Source organism: Taeniopygia guttata, chromosome 13, assembly GCF_048771995.1.
Source record: "Taeniopygia guttata chromosome 13, bTaeGut7.mat, whole genome shotgun sequence".
NCBI lineage: Eukaryota > Metazoa > Chordata > Aves > Passeriformes > Estrildidae > Taeniopygia > Taeniopygia guttata.
In genome coordinates, this window is record NC_133038.1 from 18,069,233 (window position 1) to 18,086,418 (window position 17,186).

At 54.1% G+C, this 17,186-nt stretch overlaps 1 long non-coding RNA gene across 1 annotated transcript; it reads left to right on the top strand.

Annotated features, from left to right (window-relative positions):
• Positions 1-4,231: 4,231 nt before the first annotated feature.
• Positions 4,232-11,104, top strand: LOC140685023 (uncharacterized). Its single transcript, XR_012058148.1, has 2 exons — positions 4,232-5,159; positions 6,641-11,104. It is a non-coding gene; the product is annotated as an uncharacterized lncRNA (long non-coding RNA).
• The last annotated feature ends 6,082 nt before the right edge of the window (positions 11,105-17,186 follow it).

Consider the following 17,186-nt stretch of genomic DNA (forward strand, 5'->3'; position numbering starts at 1 on the left):
CCTGGCCCGGAGAGTCCACCACCTCCTTGGGCAGCCCCTGCCAAGGCCTGACCACCCTTTCCATGAGGAAATTGCCCGTGTGCCCGAAGACGAGCTGCTGAGGAAGCAGAGCTGCTGAGCAGGAAGCTTTGCCTGGGACTCAGGGAAAACACACAATTTACAGCTTTGCAAGAAGGGCAGCACCACAGGAGGATGGCAGGGATGTCATTGGGGCATGCAGGGAGAAAGGTAGAAAAGTAAAGGCCCAGCTGGAACTGAATTTGGCGAATTCCATGAAGGAGAAGAGAAACTGCTTTTACAAATACATCGGCAACACCGGGAAGAACAAGGACAAACTGTTTTTTGTTGAATGCAGGGAGAACATTGCAACATGGGATGAGGAAAACCCTGAGGTACCGATGCCTCCTCTCGGTGTCCAGAGCTTGTGCTTGCCTGCAGCACCCTCTGGCTTTCCCTCAGGATGAAAATAACAGCATGAAAAAAACAGTCAAGGAAAAAGCAACTGGGGGAATAACAACAGCCAATGAAACAGCATCCAAACTGCGCCTCAGCTAAAAGGGGAGGTGAAAAACTGCTGGCATCCCATTAACTTCTTGAAAGTCTTCCTCCTTACTTCTTCATACTTCTTCTGTGTCTTCCTGGGATGCTTTTCTCTGGTACTCATAGGCATCCCTGATGCGTTGAATCCATAGCAATTCAGACTTCGTAAACGGGGAGCAGCACTGGGAAGCGCCATGAATAGGAGGGAAACAGGAGCAACACTCAGAGGGGCTCCCTGCCCTATTCTGCTCTACGTTCTGCGCCTCCTTCTTATCCTTCCTCCCTCTCTGTGGCAGTTTTATACAGAACCTGAAAAAATCAGAAAGGGAAAATAGGGAGGAAAAAAAGAAAGCAGCTGGTGATGGAGGCTGGGGGCAACAGGGCTGCCTGTGCTCTGCCCTGTCTGGGAAGCCGCTGCTGGAGGAGTTGGGAAGGGGCATTTCCAACGCTACAAAGCGATTGAGTGAGCGAGGTGAATGGGGAGAAAAAGGCTTCTGGACATCCCATCATCCCCAGAGGGCCCTGCTCCTGGTCTGTAAGCAGGGAGGTTTGGCAGGGAGGGCTGCAGCAGGTGCCAGCACCTCTTCCTGCTCAGGGGTGCATCCGCAGAGCCTAAAGAAGAAGATGGGGAGCCCCAGCAGGGATGGCAACAGCTGGCAATGCAGGGAATGAGCCCTGCATGCAAAAGGCAACTGGAGAGGATGGGAGTGAGTTCCACACCAGCCACTGTGGGGAGGGAGCAGCGAAAATTTGGGCAGAGCCATCAGCAGAGGAGACCGTGGTGGGAACACAGAGGTATTGGTCGTGCTCACAGAAATTTGGGAGTGCACCGGAGCCCAAGGCATCCATCCCAGCCCCGGTGTGGGAAGGGCTGGTTGGCGTGGGAGCCCCTGGCCGTGCCCAGTGCTGCGGGGCTCCAGGAGGAGTTGCTCTGAGCAGGAAAGACTCTTGGTGGCAAAGCAGTGGCATGGGCAGGGAGCAGTTACCTTCTCAGCCACGATTCCCTCGTGTTGCCGGGTGGGGAGTCAAGTGGGCCACGTCGGGAGCGCTTCTGGGGATGGAAAATGGGAGATTTGTAACGTCAGTTTCCCTGTAATAAAAACTCTGCCAGACAAGAGAGGGCAAAAGCTCTCATTGCTGTGTGGCTGAAGGCAGGAGAGCAAAGCAGAGCTGGGGAGAGCTGGGAGAGAAGATAGGACAAGCTTCCCCCAGGCAGGCTGGGCCCTGCTGAGCTGGGTGCTGTGGATGCTGCCACAAGCTCCAGGCTTGGAAAAACATCTCCTGTGCTACCCAGCAATGCAGGGGCATCTGGGCACTGCAGCTACAAGACAGACAGCTGTGTGTCAAACAAGATATTGACTTACGTGGAAGACACACGTCAGTATCAGCAAAACGAAGATGAAGAAAAACAGCAAAACCACAAACTTTCTCACGTACACCACAGCCTCTAGTTTCTGCTGTGAGGAAAGGAAGGAAGATCACAGGGGTAAGAGGATTCCTTCCATTCTCCTTCCTTCCATTCTCCCTTGCCTAGAAGGACACACGCAGCAGTGCCTGCAGCTCTCCTACCTTCTCTGTGAGTTTCTTGCCCTTCCCCAAGGCCATGTGAATGATCATGTTCTCTTGCAGACGACACTGCTCCATGGGATCATAGGCTCCCTGGTTCTCTTTTCTCTCCCTGAGCACGTTGAGAAGCAGCCTGGTCTTCAAGACCATCTTGGTACAGGCCTGCTTGAGCTGGGGCAGGCTGCAGTCCTTCCTTAGAGCTCGCTCCACGTGGGCCATGAATGCCTGCAGGCCTTTGTGTGCCTCCAGCAACTGCCAGTGCTGATCAACATTGGTTTCCAGTTCTTTTGGAACTGGTGCAAGGTCTGGACTTTGGGGGCTCCAAGGTTTATTGAGGAGCATGTCGTCTTCCTCCTCTGGGGTTTCACGGATGGTCAGGAGGTGCCTGTCTATAGAGGAATGCTCCTCTTCAGCCGTGGCTCCTCCTCTGCGGCTCGCAGCGGGGCGGCTCTGAACCAAGGGGTCAGAGAGAAAATCCAGGTTCCTGTTTAGACCCTGGTCAGATATGGACCTTTGCTCCACTTTCACAGGTCTCCAAACCTCGTAGAAAAGCTGATTATATCCAACCCGATACTGGCTGTCCTTCTTCTTGTGCCATTTGTGCGTCCTGACGTAGTGCTTCTTGGGAGCTGGACCTTCCTCCTCATCTCTGTGTTGTCCAGTGATGAAGGCATCGTCAGCACATTTTAATCCACCAGCTGCAGCCCAGGGGTTTAATCCTTCTGAGTATAAAAGTGACTCCATCTCTTGATCCCAGCTTGAGGGTGTCTTTTCTACCACATGCTTCAGCCAGGCAGGCTGGGGCTGGTGTGGGACAATGCTTTTCACAGTCTTGATGCTTTCAGCCTTGTGCACCATCTTCTTGAGCTTGGCCCTCCGGTCATCAGCACTTCTTTGGCCTTCGTGCCCCAAGAGATGCTGAGGGGGATATGAATTTGGTCTGGAACTGTCCAGGCTGCTGACATCACCCTCCGTGCTCAGGGCCAGGGCAACCGCAAGCGTCGCAGTTCCATCATCTCCCAGTGAAGGCTCCTTGGGCTTGAGGCTCAACACTGGGCTGCTGTTCAGCTCTCTGCGTTGTTCCATGTCCATTGATTCTCCCCGTGCCTCTAGCGCAGTTGTGTGAGCTGGAGAACACCGAGAGAGCAGATCAGCGGCTGGGCGCAAGCACAGGCTCAGTGCCTACCTTGAGCAGCAGGAGCTGATCTCAAGGCCAGGGAGCGCAAGAGCAGAGTGGGGGATGTGTTTTGGAGAGGAGAAGAGCCCTTCAATCCATCCCATTATCCCCTTGGGGCAGAGCAGAGAGCTGGTTCTTTCCTGGTGTCTCCTGGGGTTCTGTTTGGACGGGAAGGAAAGATCCCTGGGGAATGGGTTGGCTGTCACAGAGGTTGCCACAGCTCCAGAAGAGCAGGCTTGGGTTGCTCTGCAGGAGCCAGTGAAGAGCCAGAGACCCCAGAGGAAAGATCAGCACTGCAACGGGGGCACAGACTGGCAGGGGAAGAAAGCCCAGGGACTCCTTTGCTCCGGGGCCCTTCCCAAGAGCAGCAGCTCAAGCTGTTACACCAGGAAAATCTTCCTCAAGGGCGCCAGAGCTCTGGGCCTGTGCTATGGGAAAGCTGGGGCTGAGCCAGTGAGAGAAGTGAGCTCTCTGGGGACCTTGGAAACCTGGCTGGTATCTCTTTGCCTGGCCCTGCTGTGGACAGGATTTTCTGTGCCCTGTGCCCAGCTAGAGCAGGACGGTGCTTTGCTCGCCCTGCACAGGCCAAGGCGGGGATGACAGTGCTTGCTGTTCAGCCTGCAGAGCGCATCACGGGCCCTGCCCTTTGTCCTGCAGTGGCCAGTGGGGTGGCACAGAATCCAGGCTGTTCGGGGAATCACCAGATCTCTTTATGGGCAGACATTGCCTTCCAGCACCAGGGAAGGGCACGGGGCATTCCTGCTTTCCTTGCCTGGGGGACATGGTGTGGATAGGGAAGTCGTAGGTTTGGTGGGCCCAGCGAGCTGTTCCTCCTCCAGGCAGCATGTGACACACAAGCTATGTACAATCCCCAGGAACTTCCCATCCCAAGGTGTTTTGTCCAAAGCCTGTACTCCAAGGGGAGATCAGGAGCCCCCCTGCTGTTGCTATCACGCTAGCGTGGTAGTGTGGAGGAAGGGATTTAGAAAGGCCTTGGGATTTGGAAGCTGAGGAAAAGATACATTTAGGTATGAGGGAAAGATACATTTATGTATGCCCCATTGTTTCGGGAAAGTTTCGCTTCAGCACCTTTCTGTAAGCCCCCTTCTCCCCACCCCTGAGCAGTTCCCATTGGACCTGACCCCTGGGGTGTTTCTGATGAGCCCATGCTGAACACTGTCTCTATTGTTTAGACCTTATCTCTTAATTTTGCTGTATAAAACTGTATCTGGGCAATAGCCCAGGGTCTTTTGTCCCTGCAACTGTTCAGGCAATACAATCTTTCTGGACTGCATACAACTGACCTCTCTTTGTCTCTTTATCTCGACTCCTTGCGGCGACCGAGGCGCACAGCCGCTCGGACCGTGCAAACCCAGCCGCTGTCTGGTAAGCCCAGTGCAGCGGGACCGCGGCAAACCCCGGTCCCCTGAGGGGACAGCGAGCCGGAGGGGTCCCGGGGGGCCGGGGAGGGACGGGGGACAGCTGCAAGTGACCCCCGAAAGCCGCAAGTGGCGCACCACCGTGGGGCATTGCACCGGTCTGAGCGAACACGCCACGGCCGCCGCGGGCAGTGCACCGGTTGAGAGCTTTTCCGGACACTGCGATCGGTGTCGCCGCGAGCGACAGAGCGGCGAGCGGTGCGAAAAAACCGCCACGCAGGCTGTCAGCTCCGCGGGGAGAAGCTCTCGGACCGCGCTGGTGGTGTGGGCACTCGCCCTTCCACACAAGCCCGGCAGGACTGCCGCTGCGGGGACAGGCACCGATTTCTGTCCGGCGCTGTGCCCGTGGATGCGAACGGGACCTTCCAAACACCCGGAAGACTGTTTGCGGAGTCGGGAACCGTTGCTGCAGTGTGTTTTCTGAAGAACGGCGGTGGGTAAGTCTCGGTACTGGCGGGAAGGGTCCAGCCAGGAGACTGGAGTCAGGCTCCCGTGTGCCCAAGGGGGGACACGCCAGCGCGCAGGCGTGTCGGGAGCTCCGCCGGGTCTTTAGAACTTTGGGGTTTTTACTGTAGCAGCTGGGTGAGACTTTGCTGTGCAGCCAGCGATGGGTGTTACGCTGACTACACAGCAGAAAGAGATTTATAAACAAGTTCAAGAACCCCTGCAGAGAGCAGGTGCAAAACTTCCTGAGAGTCTGGTGAAAGAGTTTGTTAAATGGGTATCTGTAAGTTTTTCGGAGGTAACAGAGCAAGATGTGAAAGAAAGACAGTTTTGGAAGCGTGTGGGTGCAGTGTTGAGTGAAAGGACAAAAGCAGGAGATCCCTCAGTGAAAGAAGGTTTTATGAGAATCTTTTTGTTCGTTTATGACTTTGTGAAAGAGAGTGCAAACACTCGGGACGTCCGGGGAAGAGAAAAGGGTCACATCGCGTCCCCTGCAACCCCCCGCGTCCCCGGCTTTGAAAAAACTAACCGCGCAGATGTAGATTCAGTTCCTGACCCTTCTCCATCTCCTGATTCTGCTCCCGCAGCTCAAAATCCTTGCTTTGCACCCCCCAACCCCCTCGTGCAGCCACCACAAGATGGAGGCGGCATCGGGACATTCCCTTCTCCTTCCCAGAATTCCTTGCTCCCCGTGCCAGCCCAGAACACACCCCCAGCCCTCGTGTCCCTCCCTTTGCCCATCCCCAATCCCAATCCCTCCTCCCTTGCGGCGATTCAGCCCACGGTCCAGCCCTCAGCTCCTCCCTTCGCAGCTCCGTCACCACCCCCTGCCCCCGCCCCTGCCCCGCTCCACACGGCCCCTCCAGCCGCGGCCACTCCCACACAAGCCGCCCCCCCTCTCGCTCCTGGTTCCCTCGGCAACGGCAGAGCCGGAGCTGCCGGCTCCGGGACTGTCGGCTCCGGGAAACAGAAACCGGTCACAGGCACCGATCCTCCGTTCATGGCCCCAGTTGTTTATAATGCAAGAGGACAAAATCCCAGATGGGAACCCCTTTCATACGACAGTATCAGGGAACTCTGCAAAACAAAACGTGAATTTGGAGAAAGGAGTGAATTTTTTAAGAGCATTTTAAAAGCTACTCTAAGTTCCAAAACTTTTGTCCCTGCTGATTTGAAACGTCTTTTCAGCTGTTTGCTCCCTCAATCTGAATTTAGATTGTGGGAAAGAACTTGGAAAAGGCTTGCAGGAGACCTCCTTCCAGAAATTTTGCAGAGTTCAACCCATTCCACAGATATAGAGGATGAGGAAATCACCTTAGAACATCTAGTGGGTGAGGGTGATTGGAGCCAAGCTGAGAAGCAAGCAGCAGGCATTCCCAGACCAGTGTTAGACCTGTCCAGGGATGCGGCAGAACGTGCATTTTTTAACATGCCTTCTAAAGAACCTGTCATTTCTTATATCGATTTGAAGCAGTCTGTTGCAGAGCCATTCATGGATTTTGTGGATCGAGTGAGAGCTTCAGTCGAGAAAAGGGTGCAGAATCCAGAGCTCCAAGATCAGCTCACACTAGAAATTGTCACCACAAATGCAAATGAAGCCTGTCAGCGAGTCATCCTGGCCCTTCCAGCATCGCCTCCACCCACACTCGATCAGCTCATTGAGGAGTGCACGAGAAAAGCTACACTAATGACAAGGGACTCAGTGACAAAACCACGGGGGAAAGTGATTGCAGAGGCAATGGTAACCCCAAAAACACCAAGGGCTGCCAAGCCTCCTGCACCCAAACGCCGATGCTATTTCTGTAACCAGGAGGGACATCTCATAGGCCAGTGCCCTCTGAGGGGGAAAACGGGGGCGGGGGAGGTCTCCAATCAGCAAAAAAACTAATTGGGGAGCGCGGTCCTATCCCGCGTGATGACACAAATGGGGTGGGCCAAGGTGTTGTGGCCAGAGCTGCTGTTCACCACATTGTACCTAGTGTCAGCAGCCAAGCTTACACCACTGATAAGACCGAACCTTACCGATTGAGACTCACTAAACCTGTTCATTTTTCTAATCAGGACTGGCATTTCATCACAGCCACAGCAGAGCTCCTGCCCCGCATTCGGGACTGCGAAACTCGCAGACGGAATGATCTACTAAACTGCAAGTACCTTGTCATTGGGGACACAAAGTACACTCCTAAGGAGATAGAAATCCCTCCTGGCATCGTTTCACTCGATCCCAGGACCTTCTATCTCATGGCACGCTGTGTCCACCCTCCTCTCTTCCTGGCGGAGGGACAGATCATTGCGCAGGCCATTCCAGTGCCCCGTCTTTTGTGTGATGATCATGCCCTCTCAGTCTTTTACACCGAGACGCTGGGGGAGGAGAAACCCCTTGTGTGGTGTGGCCTCCAGAGCGAGGGCCATTCCGTTCTCCTTCAGGGGATGATGGACACCGGGGCAGATGTGACAGTCATTCCTCCTCAAAAATGGCCAAAGCAATGGGAGTTGGAAAATGTAGGCCACCCAGTTATAGGTGTGGGAGGTCCAAAAGTAGCACAACAGTCCAAAAATGTGGTCCAAATCAAGGGACCGAATGGGCAATCAGCATCTCTACGCCCATTTGTTCTGGATTCAAAATTCACCCTCTGGGGAAGAGATGCCATGTCCCAATGGGGGGCGAAGTTAGAACTACCAAGCCCCCAGGATTTTTAGGTGCGGCCACTGAGGAGCGCCCTACCCAAAAACTTAAGTGGCTCACAGATACTCCCGTCTGGGTAGACCAGTGGCCGCTGTCTACAGAAAAAACAAGAGCGCTCTCTCAAATTGTGAAAGAGGAATTGGCAAAAGGACATATAGTAGAAACCCAGAGCCCTTGGAATTCTCCGGTGTTTGTTATCAAGAAACCGGGGAAAGACAGGTGGCGGCTCCTCCACGATCTGAGAAAAATTAATAACGTCATTGAGGACATGGGATCTCTTCAACCAGGAATGCCTTCCCCATCTATGCTTCCCCAGAATTGGAAATTGGCAGTGCTTGATATCAAAGACTGCTTCTTCCAAATTCCCCTACACCCAGATGATGCACCATGCTTTGCCTTTTCCGAGCCCTCTCTTAACAGAGCGGCTCCCATGAAACGCTACCATTGGACAGTTCTTCCTCAGGGTCTCAAATGCTCTCCCACCATCTGCCAGTGGTATGTGGCCAGAGTTCTGTCCCCAGTCCGTGCCAAGTGGAAGGATTGCATTTTGTATCATTACATGGATGATGTCCTTGTTTGTGCCAACAGTGACAACGTACTTGCAAAGGCATTGGAGGACACTATCTCAGCCTTGTCGGCGGCTGGATTTGAGTTGCAAAAGGAAAAGGTGCAGCACCTGCCGCCTTGGAAGTATCTGGGCCTTGAAATTGGTAACAGAACCATCACACCCCAGAAACCAATGATAAATGATGATCCAAAAACATTAAGAGACCTCCACCAGCTTTGTGGGTCTCTAAATTGGGTCAGACCCTGGCTGGGGCTCACCACGGGAGAGTTGTCCCCCATCTTCAATTTATTAAAAGGGGGGGAAGAGTTAGACTCCCCGAGGGCCCTGACCCAGGAGGCCAGGGCTGCTTTGGAGAAAATTCAGTCCACCCTAGCAGACAGACAGGCCCACAGGTGTCGTGAGGGCTTGCCTTTCCGATTCATCATCCTTGGTAAGTTGCCACACCTCCATGGGTTGATCTTTCAATGGGACACAGACCATCGGGATCCCCTCTTAATTATAGAGTGGGTGTTCCTTGGTCATCAGTTGTCCAAAAGTATCACCAAGCCACAAGAGTTGATGGCCCAGCTGATCATGAGGGCCAGAGCTCGCTTGCAGGTGTTGGCAGGGTGTGACTTCGCATGCATTCATCTCCCTATCAAAATATCCACAGGGAGACTCTCTAAAGAAATACTCGAGCACCTGTTTCAGACCAATGAAAACTTGCAATTCTCCCTAGACAGTTTCACTGGACAAATTCTCATCAACCATCCAGGCCACAGATTGTTTGAAACAGAGTTTCATTTGATCCCAAAAAGTATCCAGAGCAGTGAACCACTGAAAGCACTGACAGTTTTCACAGACGCGTCGGGAGGGTCCCACAAATCTGTGATCACATGGAAAGACCCCCAGACTCAGCAGTGGGAAGCTGATGTAAAGGTTGTGGAGGGCTCCCCACAAGTTGCTGAGCTGGACGCTGTTGTCAGGGCCTTTGAAAAGTTTTCAGAACCAATTAATATAGTTACAGATTCAGCATATGTAGCAGGTGTGGTGTCCAGGGCAGAACATGCAGTGCTCAAAGAGGTTTCCAACCCAGTGATATTCAGTTTGCTCTCAAAACTAATCTTTCTAGTTTCACACCGAGAGCAGCCTTTTTTCGTAATGCATGTGAGATCACACACAGATCTTCCAGGTTTTATAGCTGAAGGTAATCGTAGAGCAGATGCACTGGCTGCTCCTCTGCAGCTGGCTGGCCAACCAAACATCCTCGAACAGGCCAAGGTAAGCCATCAATTGTTTCATCAAAATGCCCCGGGACTGGTCCGCCAATTCCAACTGCGGCGTGACCAAGCCAATGCAATTGTGGCTGCTTGCCCCCAGTGTCAGGAGTCCACTTTACCAACTGTGAGTTCAGGAGTGAACCCCAGGGGACTCCGCAGTTGTGAAGTGTGGCAAACTGACATCACACATATACAGGAGTTCGGGAAGTTCCAACATGTACATGTTTCAGTAGATACTTTCTCCGGAGCAGTCTTTGCCTCAGCCCACACTGGACAAAAAACTGCAGATGCCAAAAAACATCTTATGCAGGCATTTGCAGCCTTAGGGGTCCCCACAACCATCAAGACAGATAATGGCCCAGCCTATATTTCCAGAGCGTTTGGTGAGTTTTTACAAGAGTGGGGAGTGAACCATCGGACAGGAATTGCACACTCCCCCACCGGCCAGGCTGTGATAGAAAGAACACATCAGACCTTAAAAAAGGTCCTCCTTCGCCAGCGGGGAGATATCCAGGTCCTATCTCCGCAGATGAGGCTCTGCAAAGCCCTTTTCACCATTAACTTCTTAAATTGTTCTTTTGATAGGCCTGAACCCCCAGTCCTGCGTCATTTTAAACAACATCAACAGCTCAGACCCGAAGAGAGACCTCCAGTGTTAATTAGGGATCCAGACTCTGGAGAAATCCAGGGTCCACACCAGCTTATCACTTGGGGACGGGGGTATGCGTGCGTATCCACACCCTCTGGACTCAGGTGGATTCCTAAGAAATGGGTCAGACCATATACTGCCGAACGGAGAGTGAGTCCACCACAAAGTAACCCCCCTGATGCTCAGGGGAATCCCACAGAAAACGCAGTTGCGTCAAACACAAAACGCCGCAAGGAAGGAGGAGACCCCTAATCCCTGTTTTCCTTTATCCTGGCAGAGCAAATTGTACCTTTTTCAGAGTTAGTTTACCTTGTTATATGATTTTATCTTTCTTTCAGACTAGCAGAATGTCAATTTCCACATTCCTGCTCATCGTTTGGTTCCAGAAAATGGCCATCTACCCGTGCACGGTGGACGCGTGGATTGTTCCACAGCCCAAGAAAAATGTGTGGGTCACACTCGCCCAAGCCTTGAAACAAGATCACATGTGTTTGTCTACTGCCTCAGCAGAAAATCCAATGTCCACATGTTTAGTAGAGGTTCCAAGTAAGGGGGATGAATTTCCAATCAGTCTAGTCCGCTTGCAAAAGCAGGTGAACGAAAATAAAATACCTGGAGTAGGGAAAATACCAGTGCAAAACCCCCTCATTTTGTGGCAAAAGTGGATCCTAGACTTGCCCTCTGCTGAGGGAGAGCCCCAGGAATTAGAACTCCTGGGCTCTGCAAAAGCTGAATATTGCATTCAATTTGATTTTTCCCCAACCAAAGAAGTAAAATTATATGAGCAAGTCAAACAGTACAAGGTGGAATTCAGGGCGGGTCAATGGTGCACAGCTGTCTATAAGCTGAAATCTGCATCCACCACTGATTTCCGTCCCCGCAAGCTGGACAAAGGAGTGTTTCTTATCTGTGGGGACAGAGCATACCCAGGAATCCCCTCTCGTCTTATCGGAGGTCCATGCACTTTCGGGCATCTGACCCTTGCTTCCCCCAACATGACCCAAATTCCAATCGGGCGAGCAAAAGGTGAGAAAGTGAATTAGGCAATCTGGAATGCTGGGTGACGAAGCAGGCAAATTTAACATCAACAGCCCTGAGTGACCTCCTAGAAGACGAGGAAATAACCAGAAAGGCTACCCTCCAAAATCGGGCAGCTATTGATTTCCTGCTGTTGGCACATGGTCATGGATGTAAAGAGTTTGATGGTTTGTGTTGTTTTGATCTGTCATCTAAAGGCCAGAGTGTCCACTCGTCCATTCAGGAAATGAGAAGCCTCATTGGGAGTGTGAAGCAAGAAAATGAGGATTGGTTTAAAAATCTGTTCAAAGACTGGGACCTTTCTGGGTGGGCAGTGTCTCTTTTAAAAGACATCTTTTACTTTCTAGCTGCACTGTTTTTAGTTTTGCTAGCATTTGGGATTCTTAAGCGAATCATCTCCAAGGTCATCACCTCAAAGCCTAAGGCTTCCGCACCTGTTCTCATCGCTGCTGCCGCCACGGAGAGCGATTGGTGGGAAGACGACAAGCAGAAAGACACCGCAGTTTAAAAGCCGCAGTTTTACCTTCTCCCAAGGCACCGTTCATCTTATTAAGTAAAAAAGAGGGAGATGTTGCTATCACGCTAGCGTGGTAGTGTGGAGGAAGGGATTTAGAAAGGCCTTGGGATTTGGAAGCTGAGGAAAAGATACATTTAGGTATGAGGGAAAGATACATTTATGTATGCCCCATTGTTTCGGGAAAGTTTCGCTTCAGCACCTTTCTGTAAGCCCCCTTCTCCCCACCCCTGAGCAGTTCCCATTGGACCTGAACCCTGGGGTGGTTCTGATGAGCCCATGCTGAACACTGTCTCTATTGTTTAGACCTTATCTCTTAATTTTGCTGTATAAAACTGTATCTGGGCAATAGCCCAGGGTCTTTTGTCCCTGCAACTGTTCAGGCAATACAATCTTTCTGGACTGCATACAACTGACCTCTCTTTGTCTCTTTATCTCGACTCCTTGCGGCGACCGAGGCGCACAGCCGCTCGGACCGTGCAAACCCAGCCGCTGTCTGGTAAGCCCAGTGCAGCGGGACCGCGGCAAACCCCGGTCCCCTGAGGGGACAGCTAGCCGGAGGGGTCCCGGGGGGCCGGGGAGGGACGGGGGACAGCTGCAAGTGACCCCCGAAAGCCGCACCCTGCAGCACAGGGCAGTGCTGCAGCATCTCCCCAGCCTCAGGCCAAGTGGCAGTTTGAGCTCCCCCAGCCCCTCCGGACACCAACCGCACTGCGGGGCGCTGGTGCTGCACAGCTTCTGGCACGGGAACTGGATGGTCCTGCAGGGGCTCTCAGGCCGGGGACGCTCCTGGCACAGGCAGCAGGCCGCCTCCTTGGGCACTTGGCTAAAGACAAGAGGGGATATTGCAGGAACACCTGGCCACCCAGTCCATGGCTCCATCAGAGCCCAGCTCAGGGAATGCCTGGATACCACACATGGGGGTTGTGCCTCACTGTGTGCCACAGCTCTGGGAAAGGCCCCTGACTCCCCATGCCAAACATTGAAAAGGGGATTTTAACCTGGAAAGTAGAAGTGCTCCCAAAATACCACATGACACAGAAATGCACCCGCCTGAAGTTCCAACTCCCCTGTGAGAAACCTGCAGCAAGTCACCCGAAAGGTGAGATTCTGCCTCTGAGCCAGTGAGTTTTGGCACGTTCCCAGAAGGAACAGCAACTCTGGAACTTACTGGGCTTGTTCTGGTTGTGTGGCACACGGATTTGTTTCCCAAGAAGAGCCCTTGTCCCAGCACTGCGGGCCTGCTGGTGGCTGGGGCTCAGTCGCACACACTCACAGGGTTTCCAAGCTCACTGTGGACTGCAGCAGCAGCAGCAGCGTCTGTGGGGTCACTTGGGTGGCACTCAGGTCTCTGCAAGCATTGGAAAGAGCTCATGAAATTCCACGGTGACATTGCCAGAACTCTGCTCTGAGAGCAGAGGGCCCAGGGCCCTGATGATGCTGGTGCTGCCTGCAGAGGCATCCACTTCTGCCTGCTCCAAGAGAAGCCATTCTGGAGCCCAGCTTCCCTCTGCCTCGCCCTGCTCTAACCCAGCCCATGGGAATCAGGAGGGCAATCCTGCAGCTCTCGTGGCAGACAGATGCCACCAGAAAGGATTGCCCCTCTCCCGACTCTCCTGCTGCTCTCCCCTGAGGGCACCCGAGTCCCTGAAGCAGGCAGGAGCCTGGAGCTGCTGGCACGAGTGCAGTTTATTCCCAGAGCCCTGCGGCCTCTCCACCTGGCCCTAGACCTGGATGGGCTCTCATCCCTGAAAGTTTGTGTCCCAGTTCCTGGGTTGCTGTACAGCTGGGGACACACCAGCACCGCTTGGCCTTTGCCTTGCTCTGCTGGAGCCGGGCTCGTTGTGTCTCCAGCAGACTCAGGCTGGGCAAGGGGGAGATTTGCTCGGGCACTTGCGCTGCTTTCCTGAGAACAGGGCGCTCGAGAGAGACACAGGTCTCTGTGGATCTGCTCCAGATGAGCCAATACTTACAGAGAGCTCACGGAGGGCAGCTTGAAGAAGGCAGCGTCAGCAATGACAGCCAGTGGGTTGTGGCTGAGGATCCTGAGAAAATACAGAGCTCTGTCAGGGCTGATGGTGAGGATGTGAGCTGCGTGTGCCGGGCACGTGGGGACGGCCTGGCGGCTTTCAAGGAAGCCTTGCAGGGGGTGAGCAGGGCAGGAGAAAGGGCCTTTGCAGCTGCACACTCCTGGTGCTCCCTGGCTGACATCCACTGTCAGAATCAGGACTTTCCCCGGGGCAAGTCTGCTTTTGCCCACAGACCCGGCAGAGACCCTGCAGAGACTCGCCCTGGCGGGCCTTTAGCCCTGGTGCCACTTACAGCTCCTGGAGGAACTGCATCCCATGCCAGGCCTGGAAAGTGCCGCTGCGGATCCGTGTGAGGCCATTCCCGGAGAGATTTCTGGGGAAAGAGGAGGTCACACACAGGAATCGGGCCTGCCCTACAGAAAGAGGGGGCAAAGCGGGATCTCTTTGCAGGAAAGGTGCAAAGCCAAAGTGGAAACGGGAGGAAACTGCTGCTTTCTCAGTGTTTCTAGCCTGCCCAGGAGAGGAAGCAAAGGCTGAACTCTCTTTCTGTTCCACGATGCAGCCAAGGCTGCAAGAACTGGCTGCTCTGATGGCTGCGTGTGGACAAGCTCCCTGGGGTCTGTGCCCTGGCGTGGCCTTCCAGCCATCGGCATTGACCTCTGCAGCTCAGCTGGGCTCTGGGCAGGGCAGATTTAGGGGAACAGGAGCATTTTCCTACACAGGAAGGCTGCCCAGTGCAAAGGCTGAGCTGAAGACACCAGAAAGAAACTTGATCACTCACAGAAACTTCAGGAAAGGCAGTGGCTCAAAAGCCCGTTCCTCAATGGACAGGATCTCGTTGCAGGACAAATCCCTGTTGCAGTTAGAACAACAAATGTTACTTCCATTTCCCCTGTCCCTTTTACTTGCCTCTGCAGCCTGCATCCCAGGAGGGACAAAGGGCACCATGTGCCTGGCGGCCTGAGCAGCAGGGCCCCAGGGAGCCCTCCGCCCTGGGCAGGGCACGGTGCTTACAGGTGCTTCAGCAGGAACAGCCCCTCCAGGGAATGGCTCTTCACAGCCCGCAGCTCATTGTCTCTGAGCACTCTGCAAGGAGACACAGGGACATTGTGACAGCGGCCACTGGCCTGCAGCAAATGGGATTGTCCTGGGAAAATCTCCTGCAGCAGCACGACTGAAGCATCGCTCTGGGTCCCTGCAGGGATCGTCCCCACTCCTGGCCAGAGCAGGCCCTTGCTCCTGGCCGGCTGAAGCTGAGCACAGCTTGATCCCTGGGCAGACAGACACGGGGATCATGCTCTGAGCTGCAAGAGACTTGCAGCAATTCTTGCCCTGCTGGGAAGCTGTGGTGATTCACAGCCCTCCTTGCAGAGCAGCTGAGCTTTGAATTCCAATGGAAGTGGGTGGAGTGGGGGCAGCTGCTCCAGCCCCAGACCAAAGGAGGCAAAATCCACAAACTCCTGCCATTTGAAAGGCTGCAGGGCACTTACAAGGTCTCAGTCCATGGGTAGTCCTTCCAGGCTTGTTTTCCAACAGTAGCAATGGAGTTGCCAGTGAAATCTCTGCAAAGAGACAAAAGACCCGGTCCCCCCTCAGGAAAAGCCATTTCCCTGCCATTGGCCTGCTGAGCTGGAAGCGGGCTTTGCCTGGAGAAGGCACAGTGTGCCCAGCCTGGCTTCATCCTGATGCCGAGCTCAGGCCCCCCCATCTGTGGCCAGGGAGTGCCCCGGGTGTCCCAGGTGGGCTTTGCAGACACAGGGAGCTGAGGAGGGGCAGCTGCAGGGCTCTGTGGGGCCGCGGGACTCACAGCACGGTCAGGGCTCGGCGGCGGCTGGCCGGGGGCACGGTGGCCAGGCCGGCGTGGCCGCAGTTCAGCTGCCGACGGCCTGGGCAGCGGCAGGGCTCTGGGCAGAGCTCCTTGGCCACTCTCGGGGAGGGGGCTACTGCCAGCAGCAGGGCCAGCAGGAGCAGAGCGCGCACAAGACGCATCACCAGGTCCATGGCGAGGCAGGACTGGCTGCAGTCACCTGGGATGCAGACCTGAGCTGGAGCTGTGGCAGTTCCTGTGTCACAGTGGTGCTGCCGATGTCACAGTGGTCCTTCTCATGTTACTGTAGCATTGCTTGTGTCACCGTGGTGGTGCTTTAGAACTCGCAGCAAACAGCAGTTCAGGCCATGATGTCACCAAATGACTCTGTCTCAGAGCCGTCAATCTTTGGAATCATGGAATGGATTGGCTTGGAAGGAGCCTTGAGCTCCATCCACTGCCACCACTGCCAGGCCAGGGAAACCTTCCTCTGTCCCAGGCTGTTCCAAGCCCCCTCCAACCTGGCCTTAGGCACTTCCAGGGCTCCAGGGGCACCACAGCTGCTCTGGGCACCCTGTGCCAGGGACTCCCTGCCCTCACAGGGAAGAATTTCTCCTGAACACAGGATCTAAGCCTGCTCTGTGTCACTGTGGAGCCATTCCCATTCGTATTGGCTTTGTGTGGCCAGGATTTGGCATGGGTTTGGGGCTGCAGGTGCTGTTGAAATTTCTTTTGCTTCTCAATATCCTGCTCTGATTTTCTTGGCAATAAAGGTAATGAATATCCCCAAGTTCTGTCTGTTCTGTCCATGATGGTGACCGGGGAGGGATCTCTCCCTCTCTTTCAGTAAACTGATGAGCCTTTCGCTGGCTTTTCTCAGGCTGGGGCGGCTCTGGCGGTGGTTGGGGCAAGGCGTCCTCCCGGCCTGGCCACAGAGTCACGGAGCCCCCAGAGTCACTGACGATGGAAAAGACCTCCGCCTTCAGCGCGTCCATCCTGTGCCCGATCCCCACATTGCCGGCCAGGCCGGAGAACTCAGTGCCACCTCCAGCCACTTCCTTGGACCCCTCCTGGCCCGGCGAGTCCACCACCTCCTTGGGCAGCCCCTGCCAAGACCTGACCACCCTTTCCATGAGGAAATTGCCCGTGTGCCCGAAGACGAGCTGCTGAGGAAGCAGAGCTGCTGAGCAGGAAGCTTTGCCTGGGACTCAGGGAAAACACACAATTTACAGCTTTGCAAGAAGGGCAGCACAACAGGAGGATGGCAGGGATGTCATTGGGGCATGCAGGGAGAAAGGTAGAAAAGTAAAGGCCCAGCTGGAACTGAATTTTGCCAATGCCATGAAGGAGAAGAGAAACTGCTTTTACAAATACATCAGCAACACCGGGAAGAACAAGGACAAACTTTGTTTTTATTGAATGCAGGGAGAACATTGAAACATGGGATGAGGAAAACCCTGAGGTACCGA